Below are 21,373 nucleotides of genomic sequence, written 5' to 3'. Positions count from 1 at the left end.
GAATAGAATTTAAATATACTGTTTCGCATATACAAGATAGCCAAATGATGTATTTTACGGTTTGAACACAACCAGAGTTAAGAAAATGTAATAACTAATAGCGTTGGCGATTGTTCCGATTTAATTTTAATTCAATTTTTAGATATAATTTGGTTAATCCTAAAAGAATTTTAAAAATAGTTTTATGTATTATGTATAAAAAAAATAGTTTTATGTATTGTGTTTTTAAAAAATAGTTATATCTCACTCTATTACGTTTATTAATGATTCATATATAATTTAAAATTAATATTTAGGTTATCATGATGACTCAAATGACCCTTTTTAAGTTTTGGACATAAACAGGGTTAAGAAAATAAAACAATTAATCATTATAGCATTGTCCGATTTGATTCCAATTTATTCTTTGAAGTTCATTTGATGGACTGTAAATTATTTTTAAAATTTTTCTTATGAATTGTTTTTCAAAAAAATAATTATATCTCACTCTATTACTAATATCTATTATTCGAATATAATTTAAATTTACTCTTCCGCATATACAAGATAGTCAAATGATGTTTTTTACGGTTCGAACACAACAAGAGTTAAGAAAATGTAATAACTAATAGGGTTGGCGATTGTTCCGATTTAATTTTAATTCAATTTTTAGATATAATTTGATTAACCCTAAATAATTTTTAAAAATAATTTTATGTATTATGTTTTAACAAAAATAGTCATATCTCACTCAATTACGGTTATCTATTATTCAAATTTATTTTAAAATTAATATTTAGGTTATACAAGATGACTCAAATGATTCTTTTTAAGTTTTGGACATAAACAGGGTTAAGAAAATAGAACAATTAATCATTATAGCTTTGTCCGATTTGATTCCAATTTAATCTTTGAAGTTCAATTGATGGACTGTAAATTATTTTAAAAATTTTTCTTAAGAATTGTTTTTTAAAAAAATAATTATATCTCACTCTATTACTAATATCTATTATGCGAATATAATTTAAATTTACTATTTCGCATATACAAGATAGCCAATTGATGTTTTTTGCGGTTTTAACACAACCAAGGTTAGGAAAATGTAATAACTAATAGGGTTGGCGATTGTTCCGATTTAATTTTAATTCAATTTTTACTTATAATTTGATTAACCCTAAATAATTTTTAAAAATAATTTTGTGTATTATGTTTTAAAAAAAAGTCATATCTCACTCAATTACCGATCTATCATTTAAATTTATTTTAAAATTAATATTTAAATTGAGTCATCTTGTATAAACAAGATGACTCAAATGATCCTTTTTAAGTTTTGGACAAAACCAGGGTTAAGAAAATAGAACAATTAATCATTATAGCAATGTCCGATTTGATTTCAATTTAATCTTTGAAGTTCATTTGATGGACTGTAAATTATTTTTAAAATTTTTCTTATGAATTTTTTTTTAAAAAAATAAATATATCTCACTTTATTACTAATATCTATTATTCGAATATAATTAAAATTTACTCATTCGCATATACAAGATTGTCAAATGATGTTTTTTACGGTTTGAACACAACAACAGTTAAGAAAATGTAATAACTAATAACCGATTTAATTTTAATTCAATTTTTAGATATAATTTGATTAACCTTAAATAATTTTTAAAAATAATTTTATGTATTATGTTTTAAAAAAATAGTCATATCTCACTCAATTACGGTTATCTATTATTCAAATTTGTTTTAAAACTAATATTTAGGTTATACAAGATGACTCAAATGATCCTTTTTAAGTTTTGGACATAACCAGGGTTAAGAAAATAAAACAATTATTCATTATAGCATTGTCCGATTTGATTCCAATTTAATTTTTGAAGCTCATTTGATGTACCGTAAAATATTTTTAAATGATCCTTTTTAAGTTTTGGACATAACCAGGGTTAAGAAAATAGAACAATTAATCATTATAGCATTGTCCGACTTGATTCCAATTTAATTTTTGAAGCTTATTTGATGTACTGTAAATTATTTTTTAAAATTTTCTTATGAATTGTTTTTTAAAAAAATAATTAGATCTCACTCTATTACTGTTATCTATTATTCGAATAGAATTTAAATTTACTATTTTGCATATACAAGATAGCCAAATGATGTTTTTTACGGTTTGAACACAACCAGAATTAAGAAAATATAATAACTAATAGCGATAAAGATTGTTCCGTTTTAATTTTAATTTAATTTTTAGATATAATTTGATTAACCCTAAATGACTTTTAAAAATATTTTGATGTATTGCGTTTAAAAAAAATAGTCATATCTCACTCAATTACGGTTATCTAGTATTCAAATTTATTTTAAAATTAACATTTAGGTTATACAAGATGACTCAAATGATCCTTTTTAAGTTTTAGACAAAACCAGGGTTAAGAAAATAGAACAATTAATCATTATAGCAATGTCCGATTTGATTTCAATTTAATCTTTGAAGTTCATTTGATGGACTGTAAATTATTTTTAAAATTTTTCTTATGAATTTTTTTTTAAAAAAATAAATATATCTCACTTTATTACTAATATCTATTATTCGAATATAATTAAAATTTACTCATTCGCATATACAAGATTGTCAAATGATGTTTTTTACGGTTTGAACACAACAACAGTTAAGAAAATGTAATAACTAATAACCGATTTAATTTTAATTCAATTTTTAGATATAATTTGATTAACCTTAAATAATTTTTAAAAATAATTTTATGTATTATGTTTTAAAAAAATAGTCATATCTCACTCAATTACGGTTATCTATTATTCAAATTTGTTTTAAAACTAATATTTAGGTTATACAAGATGACTCAAATGATCCTTTTTAAGTTTTGGACATAACCAGGGTTAAGAAAATAAAACAATTATTCATTATAGCATTGTCCGATTTGATTCCAATTTAATTTTTGAAGCTCATTTGATGTACCGTAAAATATTTTTAAATGATCCTTTTTAAGTTTTGGACATAACCAGGGTTAAGAAAATAGAACAATTAATCATTATAGCATTGTCCGACTTGATTCCAATTTAATTTTTGAAGCTTATTTGATGTACTGTAAATTATTTTTTAAAATTTTCTTATGAATTGTTTTTTAAAAAAATAATTAGATCTCACTCTATTACTGTTATCTATTATTCGAATAGAATTTAAATTTACTATTTTGCATATACAAGATAGCCAAATGATGTTTTTTACGGTTTGAACACAACCAGAATTAAGAAAATATAATAACTAATAGCGATAAAGATTGTTCCGTTTTAATTTTAATTTAATTTTTAGATATAATTTGATTAACCCTAAATGACTTTTAAAAATATTTTGATGTATTGCGTTTAAAAAAAATAGTCATATCTCACTCAATTACGGTTATCTAGTATTCAAATTTATTTTAAAATTAACATTTAGGTTATACAAGATGACTCAAATGATCCTTTTTAAGTTTTAGACAAAACCAGGGTTAAGAAAATAGAACAATTAATCATTATAGCAATGTCCGATTTGATTTCAATTTAATCTTTGAAGTTCATTTGATGGACTGTAATTTATTTTTAAAATTTTTCTTATGAATTTTTTTTTTAAAAAATAAATATATCTCACTTTATTACTAATATCTATTATTCGAATATAATTTAAATTTACTCATTCGCATATACAAGATTGTCAAATGATGTTTTTTACGGTTTGAACACAACAACAGTTAAGAAAATGTAATAACTAATAACCGATTTAATTTTAATTCAATTTTTAGATATAATTTGATTAACCTTAAATAATTTTTAAAAATAATTTTATGTATTATGTTTTAAAAAAATAGTCATATCTTACTCAATTACGGTTATCTATTATTCAAATTTGTTTTAAAACTAATATTTAGGTTATACAAGATGACTCAAATGATCCTTTTTAAGTTTTGGACATAACCAGGGTTAAGAAAATAAAACAATTATTCATTATAGCATTGTCCGATTTGATTCCAATTTAATTTTTGAAGCTCATTTGATGTACTGTAAAATATTTTTAAATGATCCTTTTTAAGTTTTGGACATAACCAGGGTTAAGAAAATAGAACAATTAATCATTATAGCATTGTCCGATTTGATTCCAATTTAATTTTTGAAGTTCATTTGATATACCGTAAATTATTTTTAAAATTTTTCTTATGAATTGTTTTTAAAAAAAATAATTATATCACTCTATTACTGTTATCTATTATTCGAATAGAATTTAAATATACTATTTCGCATATACAAGATAGCTAAATGATGTTTTTTACGGTTTGAACACAACCAGAATTAAGAAAATATAATAACTAATAGCGTTAAAGATTGTTCCGTTTTAATTTTAATTTAATTTTTAGGTATAATTTGATTAAACCTAAATGACTTTAAAAAATATTTTGATGTATTGTGTTTAAAAAAAATTGTCATATCTCACTCAATTACGGTTATCTAGTATTCAAATTTATTTTAAAATTAACATTTAGGTTATACAAGATGACTCAAATGATCCTTTTTAAGTTTTGGACATAACCAGGGTTCAGAAAATAGAACAATTAATCATTATAGCATTGTCCGATTTGATTCCAATTTAATTTTTGAAGTTCATTTGATATACCGTAAATTATTTTTAAAATTTTTCTTATGAATTGTTTTTTAAAAAAATAATTATATCTCACTCTATTACAGTTATCTATTATTCGAATAGAATTTAAATATACTGTTTCGTATATACAAGATAGCCAAATGATGTTTTTTACGGTTTGAACACAACCAGAATTAAGAAAATATAATAAAAATTTAATTAAAATTTTTCTTATGAATTGTTTTTTAAAAAAATAATTATATCTCACTCTATTACTAATATCTATTATTCGAATAGAATTTAAATTTACTATTTCGCATATACAAGATAGCCAAATGATGTTTTTTACGGTTTGAACACAACCAGAATTATGAAAATATAATAACTAATAGCGTTAAAGATTGTTCCGTTTTAATTTTAATTTAATTTTTAGATATAATTTGATTAACCCTAAATGACTTAAAAATATTTTGATGTATTGTGTTTAAAAAAAATAGTCATATCTCACTCAATTACGGATATCTATTATTCATATACATCATAATTTTTAAAAATATTTTGATATATTGTGTTTAAAAAAAATAGTCATATCTCACTCAATTACGGTTATCTATTATTCAAATTTATTTTAAAATTAATATTTAGGTTATACAAGATGACTCAAATGATCCTTTTTAAGTTTTGGACATAACCAGGGTTAAGAAAATAGAACAATTAATCATTATTGCATTGTCCGATTTGATTCCAATTTAATTTTTAAAGTTCATTTGATGTACTGTAAATTATTTTTAAAATTTTTCTTATGAATTGTTTTTTAAAAAAATAATTATATCTCACTCTATTACTGTTATCTATTATTCGAATAGAATTGAAATTTACTATTTCGCATATACAAGATAGCCAAATGATGTTTTTTACGGTTTGAACACAACCAGAGTTAAGAAAATGTAATAACTAATAGCGTTGGCGATTGTTCCGATTTAATTTTAATTCAATTTTTAGATATAATTTGATTTACCGTAAATGATTTGTAAAAATAGTTTTATGTATTATGTTTTAATAAAATAGTCATATCTCACTCAATAACGGTTATCTCTTATTCAAATATAATTTAAAATTAATATTTAGGTTATCAGGATGACTCAAATGATCCTTTTTAAGTTTTGGACGTAACCAGGGTTAAGAAAATAGAACAATTAATCATTATAGCATTGTCCGATTTGATTCCAATTTAATCTTTGAAGTTCATTTGATGTACTGTAAATTATTTTTAAAATTTTTCTTTTCTTATTTTAAAATTAATATTTAGGTTATACAAGATGACTCAAATGATCCTTTTTAAGTTTTGGACATAAACAGGGTTAAGAAAATAGAACAATTAATCATTATAGCATTGTCCGATTTAATTCCAATTTAATCTTTGAAGTTCATTTGATGTACTGTAAATTATTTTTAAAATTTTTCTTATGAATTGTTTTTTAAAAAAAATAATTATATCTCACTCTATTACTAATATCTATTATTCGAATAGAATTTAAATTTACTATTTTGCATATACAAAATAGCCAAATGATGTTTTTTACGGTTTGAACACAACCAGAATTAAGAAAATATAATAACTCTTCCCGTTAACGATTGTTCCGATGTAATTTTAATTTAATTTTTAGATATAATTTGATTAACCCTAAATAATTTTTAAAAATATTTTGATATATTGTGTTTAAAAAAAATAGTCATATCTCACTCAATTACGGTTATCTATTATTCAAATTTATTTTAAAATTAATATTTAGGTTATACAAGATGACTCAAATGATCCTTTTTAAGTTTTGGACATAACCAGGGTTAAGAAAATAGAACAATTAATCATTATTGCATTGTCCGATTTGATTCCAATTTAATTTTTAAAGTTCATTTGATGTACTGTAAATTATTTTTAAAATTTTTCTTATGAATTGTTTTTTAAAAAAATAATTATATCTCACTCTATTACTAATATCTATTATTCGCATAGAATTTAAATTTACTATTTCGCATATACAAGATAGCCAAATGATGTTTTTTACGGTTTGAACACAACCAGAATTATGAAAATATAATAACTAATAGCGTTAAAGATTGTTCCGTTTTAATTTTAATTTAATTTTTAGATATAATTTGATTAACCCTAAATGACTTAAAAATATTTTGATGTATTGTGTTTAAAAAAAATAGTCATATCTCACTCAATTACGGATATCTATTATTCAAATTTATTTTAAAATTAATATTTAGGTTATACAAGATGACTCAAATGATCCTTTTTAACTTTTGGACATAACCAGGGTTCAGAAAATAGAACAATTAATCATTATAGCATTGTCCGATTTAATTCCAATTTAATCTTTGAAGTTCATTTGATGTACTGTAAATTATTTTTAAAATTTTTCTTATGAATTGTTTTTTAAAAAAATAATTATATCTCACTCTATTACTAATATCTATTATTCGAATAGAATTTAAATTTACTATTTCGCATATACAAGATAGCCAAATGATGTTTTTTACAATTTGAACACAACCAGAATTATGAAAATATAATAACTAATAGCGTTAAAGATTGTTTCGATTTAATTTTAATTCAATTTTTAGATATAATTTGATTAACCCTAAATGATTTTTAAAAATAGTTTTATGTATTGTGTTTAAAAAAAATAGTCATATCTCACTCAATTACGGTTATCTATTATTCAAATTTATTTTAAAATTAATATTTAGGTTATACAAGATGACTCAAATGATACTTTTTAGGTTTTGGACATAACCAGGGTAGAAAATAGATCAATTAATCATGATAGCATTGTCCGATTTGATTCCAATCTAATCTTTGAAGTTCATTTGATGTACTGTAAATTATTTTTAAAATTTTTCTTATGAATTGTTTTTTAAAAAAATAATTATATCTCACTCTATTACTAATTATATCTAATAATATCTAATTATATTATTCGAATAGAATTTAGATTTACTATTTCGCATATACAAGATAGCCAAATGATGTTTTTTACGGTTTGAATACAACCAGAGTTAAGAAAATTTAATAACTAATTGCGTTGGCGATTGTTCCGATTTAATTTTAATTCAATTTTTAGATATAATTTGATTAACCATAAATGATTTTTAAAAATAGTTTTATGTATTGTGTTTAAAAAAAATAGTCATATCTCACTCAATTACGGTTATCTATTATTCAAATTTATTTTAAAATTAATATTTAAGTTATACAAAATGACTCAAATGATCCTTTTTAAGTTTTGGACATAACCAGGGTTAAGAAAATAGAACAATTAATCATTATTGCATTGTCCGATTTGATTCCAATTTAATCTCTAAAATTCATTTGATGTACTGTAAATTATTTTTAAAATTTTTCTTATGAATTGTTTTTTAAAAAAATAATTATATCTCACTCTATTACTGTTATCTATTATTCGAATAGAATTTAAATTTACTATTTCGCATATACAAGATAGCCAAATAATGTTTTTTACGGTTTGAACACAACCAGAGTTAAGAAAATTTAATAACTAATAGCGTTGACGAATGTTCCGATTTAATTTTAATTCAATTTTTAGATATAATTTGATAACCCTAAATGATTTTAAAAAATAGTTTTATGTATTGTGTTTTAAAAAAATAGTCATATCTTACTCAATTACGGTTATCTATTATTCAAATTTGTTTTAAAACTAATATTTAGGTTATACAAGATGACTCAAATGATCCTTTTTAAGTTTTGGACATAACCAGGGTTAAGAAAATAAAACAATTATTCATTATAGCATTGTCCGATTTGATTCCAATTTAATTTTTGAAGCTCATTTGATGTACTGTAAAATATTTTTAAATGATCCTTTTTAAGTTTTGGACATAACCAGGGTTAAGAAAATAGAACAATTAATCATTATAGCATTGTCCGATTTGATTCCAATTTAATTTTTGAAGTTCATTTGATATACCGTAAATTATTTTTAAAATTTTTCTTATGAATTGTTTTTAAAAAAAATAATTATATCACTCTATTACTGTTATCTATTATTCGAATAGAATTTAAATATACTATTTCGCATATACAAGATAGCTAAATGATGTTTTTTACGGTTTGAACACAACCAGAATTAAGAAAATATAATAACTAATAGCGTTAAAGATTGTTCCGTTTTAATTTTAATTTAATTTTTAGGTATAATTTGATTAAACCTAAATGACTTTAAAAAATATTTTGATGTATTGTGTTTAAAAAAAATTGTCATATCTCACTCAATTACGGTTATCTAGTATTCAAATTTATTTTAAAATTAACATTTAGGTTATACAAGATGACTCAAATGATCCTTTTTAAGTTTTGGACATAACCAGGGTTCAGAAAATAGAACAATTAATCATTATAGCATTGTCCGATTTGATTCCAATTTAATTTTTGAAGTTCATTTGATATACCGTAAATTATTTTTAAAATTTTTCTTATGAATTGTTTTTTAAAAAAATAATTATATCTCACTCTATTACAGTTATCTATTATTCGAATAGAATTTAAATATACTGTTTCGTATATACAAGATAGCCAAATGATGTTTTTTACGGTTTGAACACAACCAGAATTAAGAAAATATAATAAAAATTTAATTAAAATTTTTCTTATGAATTGTTTTTTAAAAAAATAATTATATCTCACTCTATTACTAATATCTATTATTCGAATAGAATTTAAATTTACTATTTCGCATATACAAGATAGCCAAATGATGTTTTTTACGGTTTGAACACAACCAGAATTATGAAAATATAATAACTAATAGCGTTAAAGATTGTTCCGTTTTAATTTTAATTTAATTTTTAGATATAATTTGATTAACCCTAAATGACTTAAAAATATTTTGATGTATTGTGTTTAAAAAAAATAGTCATATCTCACTCAATTACGGATATCTATTATTCATATACATCATAATTTTTAAAAATATTTTGATATATTGTGTTTAAAAAAAATAGTCATATCTCACTCAATTACGGTTATCTATTATTCAAATTTATTTTAAAATTAATATTTAGGTTATACAAGATGACTCAAATGATCCTTTTTAAGTTTTGGACATAACCAGGGTTAAGAAAATAGAACAATTAATCATTATTGCATTGTCCGATTTGATTCCAATTTAATTTTTAAAGTTCATTTGATGTACTGTAAATTATTTTTAAAATTTTTCTTATGAATTGTTTTTTAAAAAAATAATTATATCTCACTCTATTACTGTTATCTATTATTCGAATAGAATTGAAATTTACTATTTCGCATATACAAGATAGCCAAATGATGTTTTTTACGGTTTGAACACAACCAGAGTTAAGAAAATGTAATAACTAATAGCGTTGGCGATTGTTCCGATTTAATTTTAATTCAATTTTTAGATATAATTTGATTTACCGTAAATGATTTGTAAAAATAGTTTTATGTATTATGTTTTAATAAAATAGTCATATCTCACTCAATAACGGTTATCTCTTATTCAAATATAATTTAAAATTAATATTTAGGTTATCAGGATGACTCAAATGATCCTTTTTAAGTTTTGGACCTAACCAGGGTTAAGAAAATAGAACAATTAATCATTATAGCATTGTCCGATTTGATTCCAATTTAATCTTTGAAGTTCATTTGATGTACTGTAAATTATTTTTAAAATTTTTCTTTTCTTATTTTAAAATTAATATTTAGGTTATACAAGATGACTCAAATGATCCTTTTTAAGTTTTGGACATAAACAGGGTTAAGAAAATAGAACAATTAATCATTATAGCATTGTCCGATTTAATTCCAATTTAATCTTTGAAGTTCATTTGATGTACTGTAAATTATTTTTAAAATTTTTCTTATGAATTGTTTTTTAAAAAAAATAATTATATCTCACTCTATTACTAATATCTATTATTCGAATAGAATTTAAATTTACTATTTTGCATATACAAAATAGCCAAATGATGTTTTTTACGGTTTGAACACAACCAGAATTAAGAAAATATAATAACTCTTCCCGTTAACGATTGTTCCGATGTAATTTTAATTTAATTTTTAGATATAATTTGATTAACCCTAAATAATTTTTAAAAATATTTTGATATATTGTGTTTAAAAAAAATAGTCATATCTCACTCAATTACGGTTATCTATTATTCAAATTTATTTTAAAATTAATATTTAGGTTATACAAGATGACTCAAATGATCCTTTTTAAGTTTTGGACATAACCAGGGTTAAGAAAATAGAACAATTAATCATTATTGCATTGTCCGATTTGATTCCAATTTAATTTTTAAAGTTCATTTGATGTACTGTAAATTATTTTTAAAATTTTTCTTATGAATTGTTTTTTAAAAAAATAATTATATCTCACTCTATTACTAATATCTATTATTCGCATAGAATTTAAATTTACTATTTCGCATATACAAGATAGCCAAATGATGTTTTTTACGGTTTGAACACAACCAGAATTATGAAAATATAATAACTAATAGCGTTAAAGATTGTTCCGTTTTAATTTTAATTTAATTTTTAGATATAATTTGATTAACCCTAAATGACTTAAAAATATTTTGATGTATTGTGTTTAAAAAAAATAGTCATATCTCACTCAATTACGGATATCTATTATTCAAATTTATTTTAAAATTAATATTTAGGTTATACAAGATGACTCAAATGATCCTTTTTAACTTTTGGACATAACCAGGGTTCAGAAAATAGAACAATTAATCATTATAGCATTGTCCGATTTAATTCCAATTTAATCTTTGAAGTTCATTTGATGTACTGTAAATTATTTTTAAAATTTTTCTTATGAATTGTTTTTTAAAAAAATAATTATATCTCACTCTATTACTAATATCTATTATTCGAATAGAATTTAAATTTACTATTTCGCATATACAAGATAGCCAAATGATGTTTTTTACAATTTGAACACAACCAGAATTATGAAAATATAATAACTAATAGCGTTAAAGATTGTTTCGATTTAATTTTAATTCAATTTTTAGATATAATTTGATTAACCCTAAATGATTTTTAAAAATAGTTTTATGTATTGTGTTTAAAAAAAATAGTCATATCTCACTCAATTACGGTTATCTATTATTCAAATTTATTTTAAAATTAATATTTAGGTTATACAAGATGACTCAAATGATACTTTTTAGGTTTTGGACATAACCAGGGTAGAAAATAGATCAATTAATCATGATAGCATTGTCCGATTTGATTCCAATCTAATCTTTGAAGTTCATTTGATGTACTGTAAATTATTTTTAAAATTTTTCTTATGAATTGTTTTTTAAAAAAATAATTATATCTCACTCTATTACTAATTATATCTAATAATATCTAATTATATTATTCGAATAGAATTTAGATTTACTATTTCGCATATACAAGATAGCCAAATGATGTTTTTTACGGTTTGAATACAACCAGAGTTAAGAAAATTTAATAACTAATTGCGTTGGCGATTGTTCCGATTTAATTTTAATTCAATTTTTAGATATAATTTGATTAACCATAAATGATTTTTAAAAATAGTTTTATGTATTGTGTTTAAAAAAAATAGTCATATCTCACTCAATTACGGTTATCTATTATTCAAATTTATTTTAAAATTAATATTTAAGTTATACAAAATGACTCAAATGATCCTTTTTAAGTTTTGGACATAACCAGGGTTAAGAAAATAGAACAATTAATCATTATTGCATTGTCCGATTTGATTCCAATTTAATCTCTAAAATTCATTTGATGTACTGTAAATTATTTTTAAAATTTTTCTTATGAATTGTTTTTTAAAAAAATAATTATATCTCACTCTATTACTGTTATCTATTATTCGAATAGAATTTAAATTTACTATTTCGCATATACAAGATAGCCAAATAATGTTTTTTACGGTTTGAACACAACCAGAGTTAAGAAAATTTAATAACTAATAGCGTTGACGAATGTTCCGATTTAATTTTAATTCAATTTTTAGATATAATTTGATAACCCTAAATGATTTTAAAAAATAGTTTTATGTATTGTGTTTAAAAAAAATAGTCATATCTCACTCAATTACGGTTATCTATTATTCAAATTTATTTTAAAATTAATATTTAGGTTATACAAGATGACTCAAATGATACTTTTTAGATTTTGGACATAACCAGGGTAGAAAATAGATCAATTAATCATGATAGCATTGTCCGATTTGATTCCAATCTAATCTTTGAAGTTCATTTGATGTACTGTAAATTATTTTTAAAATTTTTCTTATGAATGAACTTCAAAGATTAAATTGGAATCAAATCGGACAATGCTATAATGATTAATTGTTCTATTTTCTTAACCCTGGTTAGGTCCAAAACTTAAAAAGGATCATTTGAGTCATCCTGATAACCTAAATATTAATTTTAAATTATATTTGAATAATAGATAACCGTTATTGAGTGAGATATGACTATTTTATTAAAACATAATACATAAAACTATTTTTACAAATCATTTACGGTAAATCAAATTATATCTAAAAATTGAATTAAAATTAAATCAGAACAATCGCCAACGCTATTAGTTATTACATTTTCTTAACTCTGGTTGTGTTCAAACCGCAAAAAACATCAACTGGCTATCTTGTATATGCGAAATAGTAAATTTAAATTATATTCGAATAATAGATAACCGTAATTGAGTGAGATATGACTATTTTTTTTAAACACAATACATAAAACTATTTTTTAAAGTCATTTAGGTTTAATCAAATTATACCTAAAAACTAAATTAAAATTAAAACGGAACAATCGCCAACGCTATTAGTTATTACATTTTCTTAACTCTGGTTGTGTTCAAACCGTAAAAAAACATCATTTGGCTATCTTGTATATGCGAAATAGTAAATTTAAATTCTATTCGAATAATAGATAACAGTAATAGAGTGAGATATAATTATTTTTTTAAAAAACAATTCATAAGAAAAATTTTAAAAATAATTTACAGTACATTAAATGAACTTTAAAAATTAAATTGGAATCAAATCGGACAATGCAATAATGATTAATTGTTCTATTTTCTTAACCCTGGTTATGTCCAAAACTTAAAAAGGATCATTTGAGTCATCTTGTATAACCTAAATATTCATTTTAAAATAAATGTGACTAATAGATAACCGTAATTGAGTGAGATATGACTATTTTTTTTAAACACAATACATCAACATATTTTTTAGTCATTTAGGTTTAATCAAATTATACCTAAAAATTTATTTAAAATTAAAACGGAACAATCTTTAACGCTATTAGTTATTATATTTTCATAATTCTGGTTGTGTTCAAACCGTAAAAAACATCATTTGGCTATCTTGTATATGCGAAATAGTAAATTTAAATTCTATTCGAATAATAGATATTAGTAATAGAGTGAGATATAATTATTTTTTTAAAAAACAATTCATAAGAAAAATTTTAAAAATAATTTACAGTACATCAAATGAACTTCAAAGATTAAATTGGAATTAAATCGGACAATGCTATAATGATTAATTGTTCTATTTTCTGAACCCTGGTTATGTCCAAAACTTAAAAAGGATCATTTGAGTCATCTTGTATAACCTAAATATTAATTTTAAAATAAATTTGAATAATAGATATCCGTAATTGAGTGAGATATGACTATTTTTTTAAACACAATACATAAAACTATTTTTAAAAATCATTTATGGTTAATCAAATTATATCTAAAAATTGAATTAAAATTAAATCGGAACAATCGCCAACGCAATTAGTTATTAAATTTTCTTAACTCTGGTTGTATTCAAACCGTAAAAAACATCATTTGGCTATCTTGTATATGCGAAATAGTAAATTTAAATTCTATTCGAATAAAAGATATTAGTAATAGAGTGAGATATAATTATTTTTTTAAAAAACAATTCATAAGAAAAATTTTAAAAATAATTTACAGTACATCAAATGAACTTCAAAGATTAGATTGGAATCAAATCGGACAATGCTATCATGATTAATTGATCTATTTTCTACCCTGGTTATGTCCAAAATCTAAAAAGTATCATTTGAGTCATCTTGTATAACCTAAATATTAATTTTAAAATAAATTTGAATAATAGATAACCGTAATTGAGTGAGATATGACTATTTTTTTTAAACACAATACATAAAACTATTTTTTAAAATCATTTAGGGTTATCAAATTATATCTAAAAATTGAATTAAAATTAAATCGGAACATTCGTCAACGCTATTAGTTATTAAATTTTCTTAACTCTGGTTGTGTTCAAACCGTAAAAAACATTATTTGGCTATCTTGTATATGCGAAATAGTAAATTTAAATTCTATTCGAATAATAGATAACAGTAATAGAGTGAGATATAATTATTTTTTTAAAAAACAATTCATAAGAAAAATTTTAAAAATAATTTACAGTACATCAAATGAATTTTAGAGATTAAATTGGAATCAAATCGGACAATGCAATAATGATTAATTGTTCTATTTTCTTAACCCTGGTTATGTCCAAAACTTAAAAAGGATCATTTGAGTCATTTTGTATAACTTAAATATTAATTTTAAAATAAATTTGAATAATAGATAACCGTAATTGAGTGAGATATGACTATTTTTTTTAAACACAATACATAAAACTATTTTTAAAAATCATTTATGGTTAATCAAATTATATCTAAAAATTGAATTAAAATTAAATCGGAACAATCGCCAACGCAATTAGTTATTAAATTTTCTTAACTCTGGTTGTATTCAAACCGTAAAAAACATCATTTGGCTATCTTGTATATGCGAAATAGTAAATCTAAATTCTATTCGAATAATATAATTAGATATTATTAGATATAATTAGTAATAGAGTGAGATATAATTATTTTTTTAAAAAACAATTCATAAGAAAAATTTTAAAAATAATTTACAGTACATCAAATGAACTTCAAAGATTAGATTGGAATCAAATCGGACAATGCTATCATGATTAATTGATCTATTTTCTACCCTGGTTATGTCCAAAACCTAAAAAGTATCATTTGAGTCATCTTGTATAACCTAAATATTAATTTTAAAATAAATTTGAATAATAGATAACCGTAATTGAGTGAGATATGACTATTTTTTTTAAACACAATACATAAAACTATTTTTAAAAATCATTTAGGGTTAATCAAATTATATCTAAAAATTGAATTAAAATTAAATCGAAACAATCTTTAACGCTATTAGTTATTATATTTTCATAATTCTGGTTGTGTTCAAATTGTAAAAAACATCATTTGGCTATCTTGTATATGCGAAATAGTAAATTTAAATTCTATTCGAATAATAGATATTAGTAATAGAGTGAGATATAATTATTTTTTTAAAAAACAATTCATAAGAAAAATTTTAAAAATAATTTACAGTACATCAAATGAACTTCAAAGATTAAATTGGAATTAAATCGGACAATGCTATAATGATTAATTGTTCTATTTTCTGAACCCTGGTTATGTCCAAAAGTTAAAAAGGATCATTTGAGTCATCTTGTATAACCTAAATATTAATTTTAAAATAAATTTGAATAATAGATATCCGTAATTGAGTGAGATATGACTATTTTTTTTAAACACAATACATCAAAATATTTTTAAGTCATTTAGGGTTAATCAAATTATATCTAAAAATTAAATTAAAATTAAAACGGAACAATCTTTAACGCTATTAGTTATTATATTTTCATAATTCTGGTTGTGTTCAAACCGTAAAAAACATCATTTGGCTATCTTGTATATGCGAAATAGTAAATTTAAATTCTATGCGAATAATAGATATTAGTAATAGAGTGAGATATAATTATTTTTTTAAAAAACAATTCATAAGAAAAATTTTAAAAATAATTTACAGTACATCAAATGAACTTTAAAAATTAAATTGGAATCAAATCGGACAATGCAATAATGATTAATTGTTCTATTTTCTTAACCCTGGTTATGTCCAAAACTTAAAAAGGATCATTTGAGTCATCTTGTATAACCTAAATATTAATTTTAAAATAAATTTGAATAATAGATAACCGTAATTGAGTGAGATATGACTATTTTTTTTAAACACAATATATCAAAATATTTTTAAAAATTATTTAGGGTTAATCAAATTATATCTAAAAATTAAATTAAAATTACATCGGAACAATCGTTAACGGGAAGAGTTATTATATTTTCTTAATTCTGGTTGTGTTCAAACCGTAAAAAACATCATTTGGCTATTTTGTATATGCAAAATAGTAAATTTAAATTCTATTCGAATAATAGATATTAGTAATAGAGTGAGATATAATTATTTTTTTTAAAAAACAATTCATAAGAAAAATTTTAAAAATAATTTACAGTACATCAAATGAACTTCAAAGATTAAATTGGAATTAAATCGGACAATGCTATAATGATTAATTGTTCTATTTTCTTAACCCTGTTTATGTCCAAAACTTAAAAAGGATCATTTGAGTCATCTTGTATAACCTAAATATTAATTTTAAAATAAGAAAAGAAAAATTTTAAAAATAATTTACAGTACATCAAATGAACTTCAAAGATTAAATTGGAATCAAATCGGACAATGCTATAATGATTAATTGTTCTATTTTCTTAACCCTGGTTAGGTCCAAAACTTAAAAAGGATCATTTGAGTCATCCTGATAACCTAAATATTAATTTTAAATTATATTTGAATAAGAGATAACCGTTATTGAGTGAGATATGACTATTTTATTAAAACATAATACATAAAACTATTTTTACAAATCATTTACGGTAAATCAAATTATATCTAAAAATTGAATTAAAATTAAATCGGAACAATCGCCAACGCTATTAGTTATTACATTTTCTTAACTCTGGTTGTGTTCAAACCGTAAAAAACATCATTTGGCTATCTTGTATATGCGAAATAGTAAATTTCAATTCTATTCGAATAATAGATAACAGTAATAGAGTGAGATATAATTATTTTTTTAAAAAACAATTCATAAGAAAAATTTTAAAAATAATTTACAGTACATCAAATGAACTTTAAAAATTAAATTGGAATCAAATCGGACAATGCAATAATGATTAATTGTTCTATTTTCTTAACCCTGGTTATGTCCAAAACTTAAAAAGGATCATTTGAGTCATCTTGTATAACCTAAATATTAATTTTAAAATAAATTTGAATAATAGATAACCGTAATTGAGTGAGATATGACTATTTTTTTTAAACACAATATATCAAAATATTTTTAAAAATTATTTAGGGTTAATCAAATTATATCTAAAAATTAAATTAAAATTACATCGGAACAATCGTTAACGGGAAGAGTTATTATATTTTCTTAATTCTGGTTGTGTTCAAACCGTAAAAAACATCATTTGGCTATCTTGTATATGCAAAATAGTAAATTTAAATTCTATTCGAATAATAGATATTAGTAATAGAGTGAGATATAATTATTTTTTTTAAAAAACAATTCATAAGAAAAATTTTAAAAATAATTTACAGTACATCAAATGAACTTCAAAGATTAAATTGGAATTAAATCGGACAATGCTATAATGATTAATTGTTCTATTTTCTTAACCCTGTTTATGTCCAAAACTTAAAAAGGATCATTTGAGTCATCTTGTATAACCTAAATATTAATTTTAAAATAAATTTGAATAATAGATAACCGTAATTGAGTGAGATATGACTTTTTTTTAAAAACATAATACATAAAATTATTTTTAAAAATTATTTAGGGTTAATCAAATTATATCTAAAAATTGAATTAAAATTAAATCGGAACAATCGCCAACCCTATTAGTTATTACATTTTCTTAACTCTCGTTGTGTTCAAACCGCAAAAAACATCAACTGGCTATCTTGTATATGCGAAATAGTAAATTTAAATTATATTCGAATAATAGATATTAGTAATAGAGTAAGATATAATTATTTTTTTAAAAAACAATTCATAAGAAAAATTTTAAAAATAATTTACAGTACATCAAATGAACTTCAAAAATTAAATTGGAATCAAAACGGACAATGCTATAATGATTAATTGTTCTATTTTCTTAACCCCGGTTATGTACAAAACTTAAAAAGGATCATTTGAGTCATCTTGTATAACCTAAATATTAATTTTAAAATAAATTTGAATAATAGATAACCGTAAATGAGTGAGATATGACTATTTTTTTTAAACACAATACATAAAACTATTTTTTAAAGTCATTTAGGTTTAATCAAATTATACCTAAAAACTAAATTAAAATTAAAACGGAACAATCGCCAACGCTATTAGTTATTACATTTTCTTAACTCTGGTTGTGTTCAAACCGTAAAAAACATCATTTGGCTATCTTGTATATGCGAAATAGTAAATTTAAATTCTATTCGAATAATAGATATTAGTAATAGAGTGAGATATAATTATTTTTTTAAAAAACAATTCATAAGAAAAATTTTAAAAATAATTTACAGTACATCAAATGAACTTCAAAGATTAAATTGGAATTAAATCGGACAATGCTATAATGATTAATTGTTCTATTTTCTGAACCCTGGTTATGTCCAAAACTTAAAAAGGATCATTTGAGTCATCTTGTATAACCTAAATATTAATTTTAAAATAAATTTGAATAATAGATATCCGTAATTGAGTGAGATATGACTATTTTTTTTAAACACAATACATCAAAATATTTTTAAGTCATTTAGGGTTAATCAAATTATATCTAAAAATTAAATTAAAATTAAAACGGAACAATCTTTAACGCTATTAGTTATTATATTTTCATAATTCTGGTTGTGTTCAAACCGTAAAAAACATCATTTGGCTATCTTGTATATGCGAAATAGTAAATTTAAATTCTATTCGAATAATAGATATTAGTAATAGAGTGAGATATAATTATTTTTTTAAAAAACAATTCATAAGAAAAATTTTAAAAATAATTTACAGTACATCAAATGAACTTCAAAGATTAAATTGGAATCAAATCGGACAATGCTATAATGATTAATTGTTCTATTTTCTTAACCCTGGTTAGGTCCAAAACTTAAAAAGGATCATTTGAGTCATCCTGATAACCTAAATATTAATTTTAAATTATATTTGAATAATAGATAACCGTTATTGAGTGAGATATGACTATTTTATTAAAACATAATACATAAAACTATTTTTACAAATCATTTACGGTAAATCAAATTATATCTAAAAATTGAATTAAAATTAAATCGGAACAATCGCCAACGCTATTAGTTATTACATTTTCTTAACTCTGGTTGTGTTCAAACCGCAAAAAACATCAACTGGCTATCTTGTATATGCGAAATAGTAAATTTAAATTATATTCGAATAATAGATAACCGTAATTGAGTGAGATATGACTATTTTTTTTAAACACAATACATAAAACTATTTTTTAAAGTCATTTAGGTTTAATCAAATTATACCTAAAAACTAAATTAAAATTAAAACGGAACAATCGCCAACGCTATTAGTTATTACATTTTCTTAACTCTGGTTGTGTTCAAACCGTAAAAAAACATCATTTGGCTATCTTGTATATGCGAAATAGTAAATTTAAATTCTATTCGAATAATAGATAACAGTAATAGAGTGAGATATAATTATTTTTTTAAAAAACAATTCATAAGAAAAATTTTAAAAATAATTTACAGTACATTAAATGAACTTTAAAAATTAAATTGGAATCAAATCGGACAATGCAATAATGATTAATTGTTCTATTTTCTTAACCCTGGTTATGTCCAAAACTTAAAAAGGATCATTTGAGTCATCTTGTATAACCTAAATATTCATTTTAAAATAAATGTGACTAATAGATAACCGTAATTGAGTGAGATATGACTATTTTTTTTAAACACAATACATCAACATATTTTTTAGTCATTTAGGTTTAATCAAATTATACCTAAAAATTTATTTAAAATTAAAACGGAACAATCTTTAACGCTATTAGTTATTATATTTTCTTATTTCTGGTTGTGTTCAAATCGTAAAAAACATCATTTGGCTATATTGTAAATGCGAAATAGTAAATTTAAATTCTATTCCAATAATAGATAACAGTAATTGACTGAGATATGACTATTTTTTTTAAACACAATACATAAAACTATTTTTAAAAATCATTTAGGGTTAATTAAATTATATCTAAAAATTGAATTAAAATTAAATCGGAACAATCGCCAACGCTATTAGTTATTAAATTTTCTTAACTCTGGTTGTATTCAAACCGTAAAAAACATCATTTGGCTATCTTGTATATGCGACATAGTAAATTTAAATTCTATTCGAATAATAGATAACAGTAATAGAGTGAGATATAATTATTTTTTTAAAAAACAATTCATAAGAAAAATTTTTAAAATAATTTACAGTCCATCAATTGAACTTCAAAGATTAAATTGGAATCAAATCGGACAAAGCTATAATGATTAATTGTTCTATTTTCTTAACCCTGTTTATGTCCTATGATATATATTTTAGAATTATAATACAAGATGACTCAAATGATCCTTTTTAAGTTTTGGACATAAACAGGGTTAAGAAAATAGAACAATTAATCATTATAGCATTGTCCGATTTAATTCCAATTTAATCTTTGAAGTTCATTTGATGTACTGTAAATTATTTTTAAAATTTTTCT

Source organism: Anthonomus grandis, chromosome 16 (assembly GCF_022605725.1).
Source record: "Anthonomus grandis grandis chromosome 16, icAntGran1.3, whole genome shotgun sequence".
Taxonomy (NCBI): Eukaryota; Metazoa; Arthropoda; class Insecta; order Coleoptera; family Curculionidae; genus Anthonomus; species Anthonomus grandis.
Note: the sequence above shows the minus strand (reverse complement) of the source record.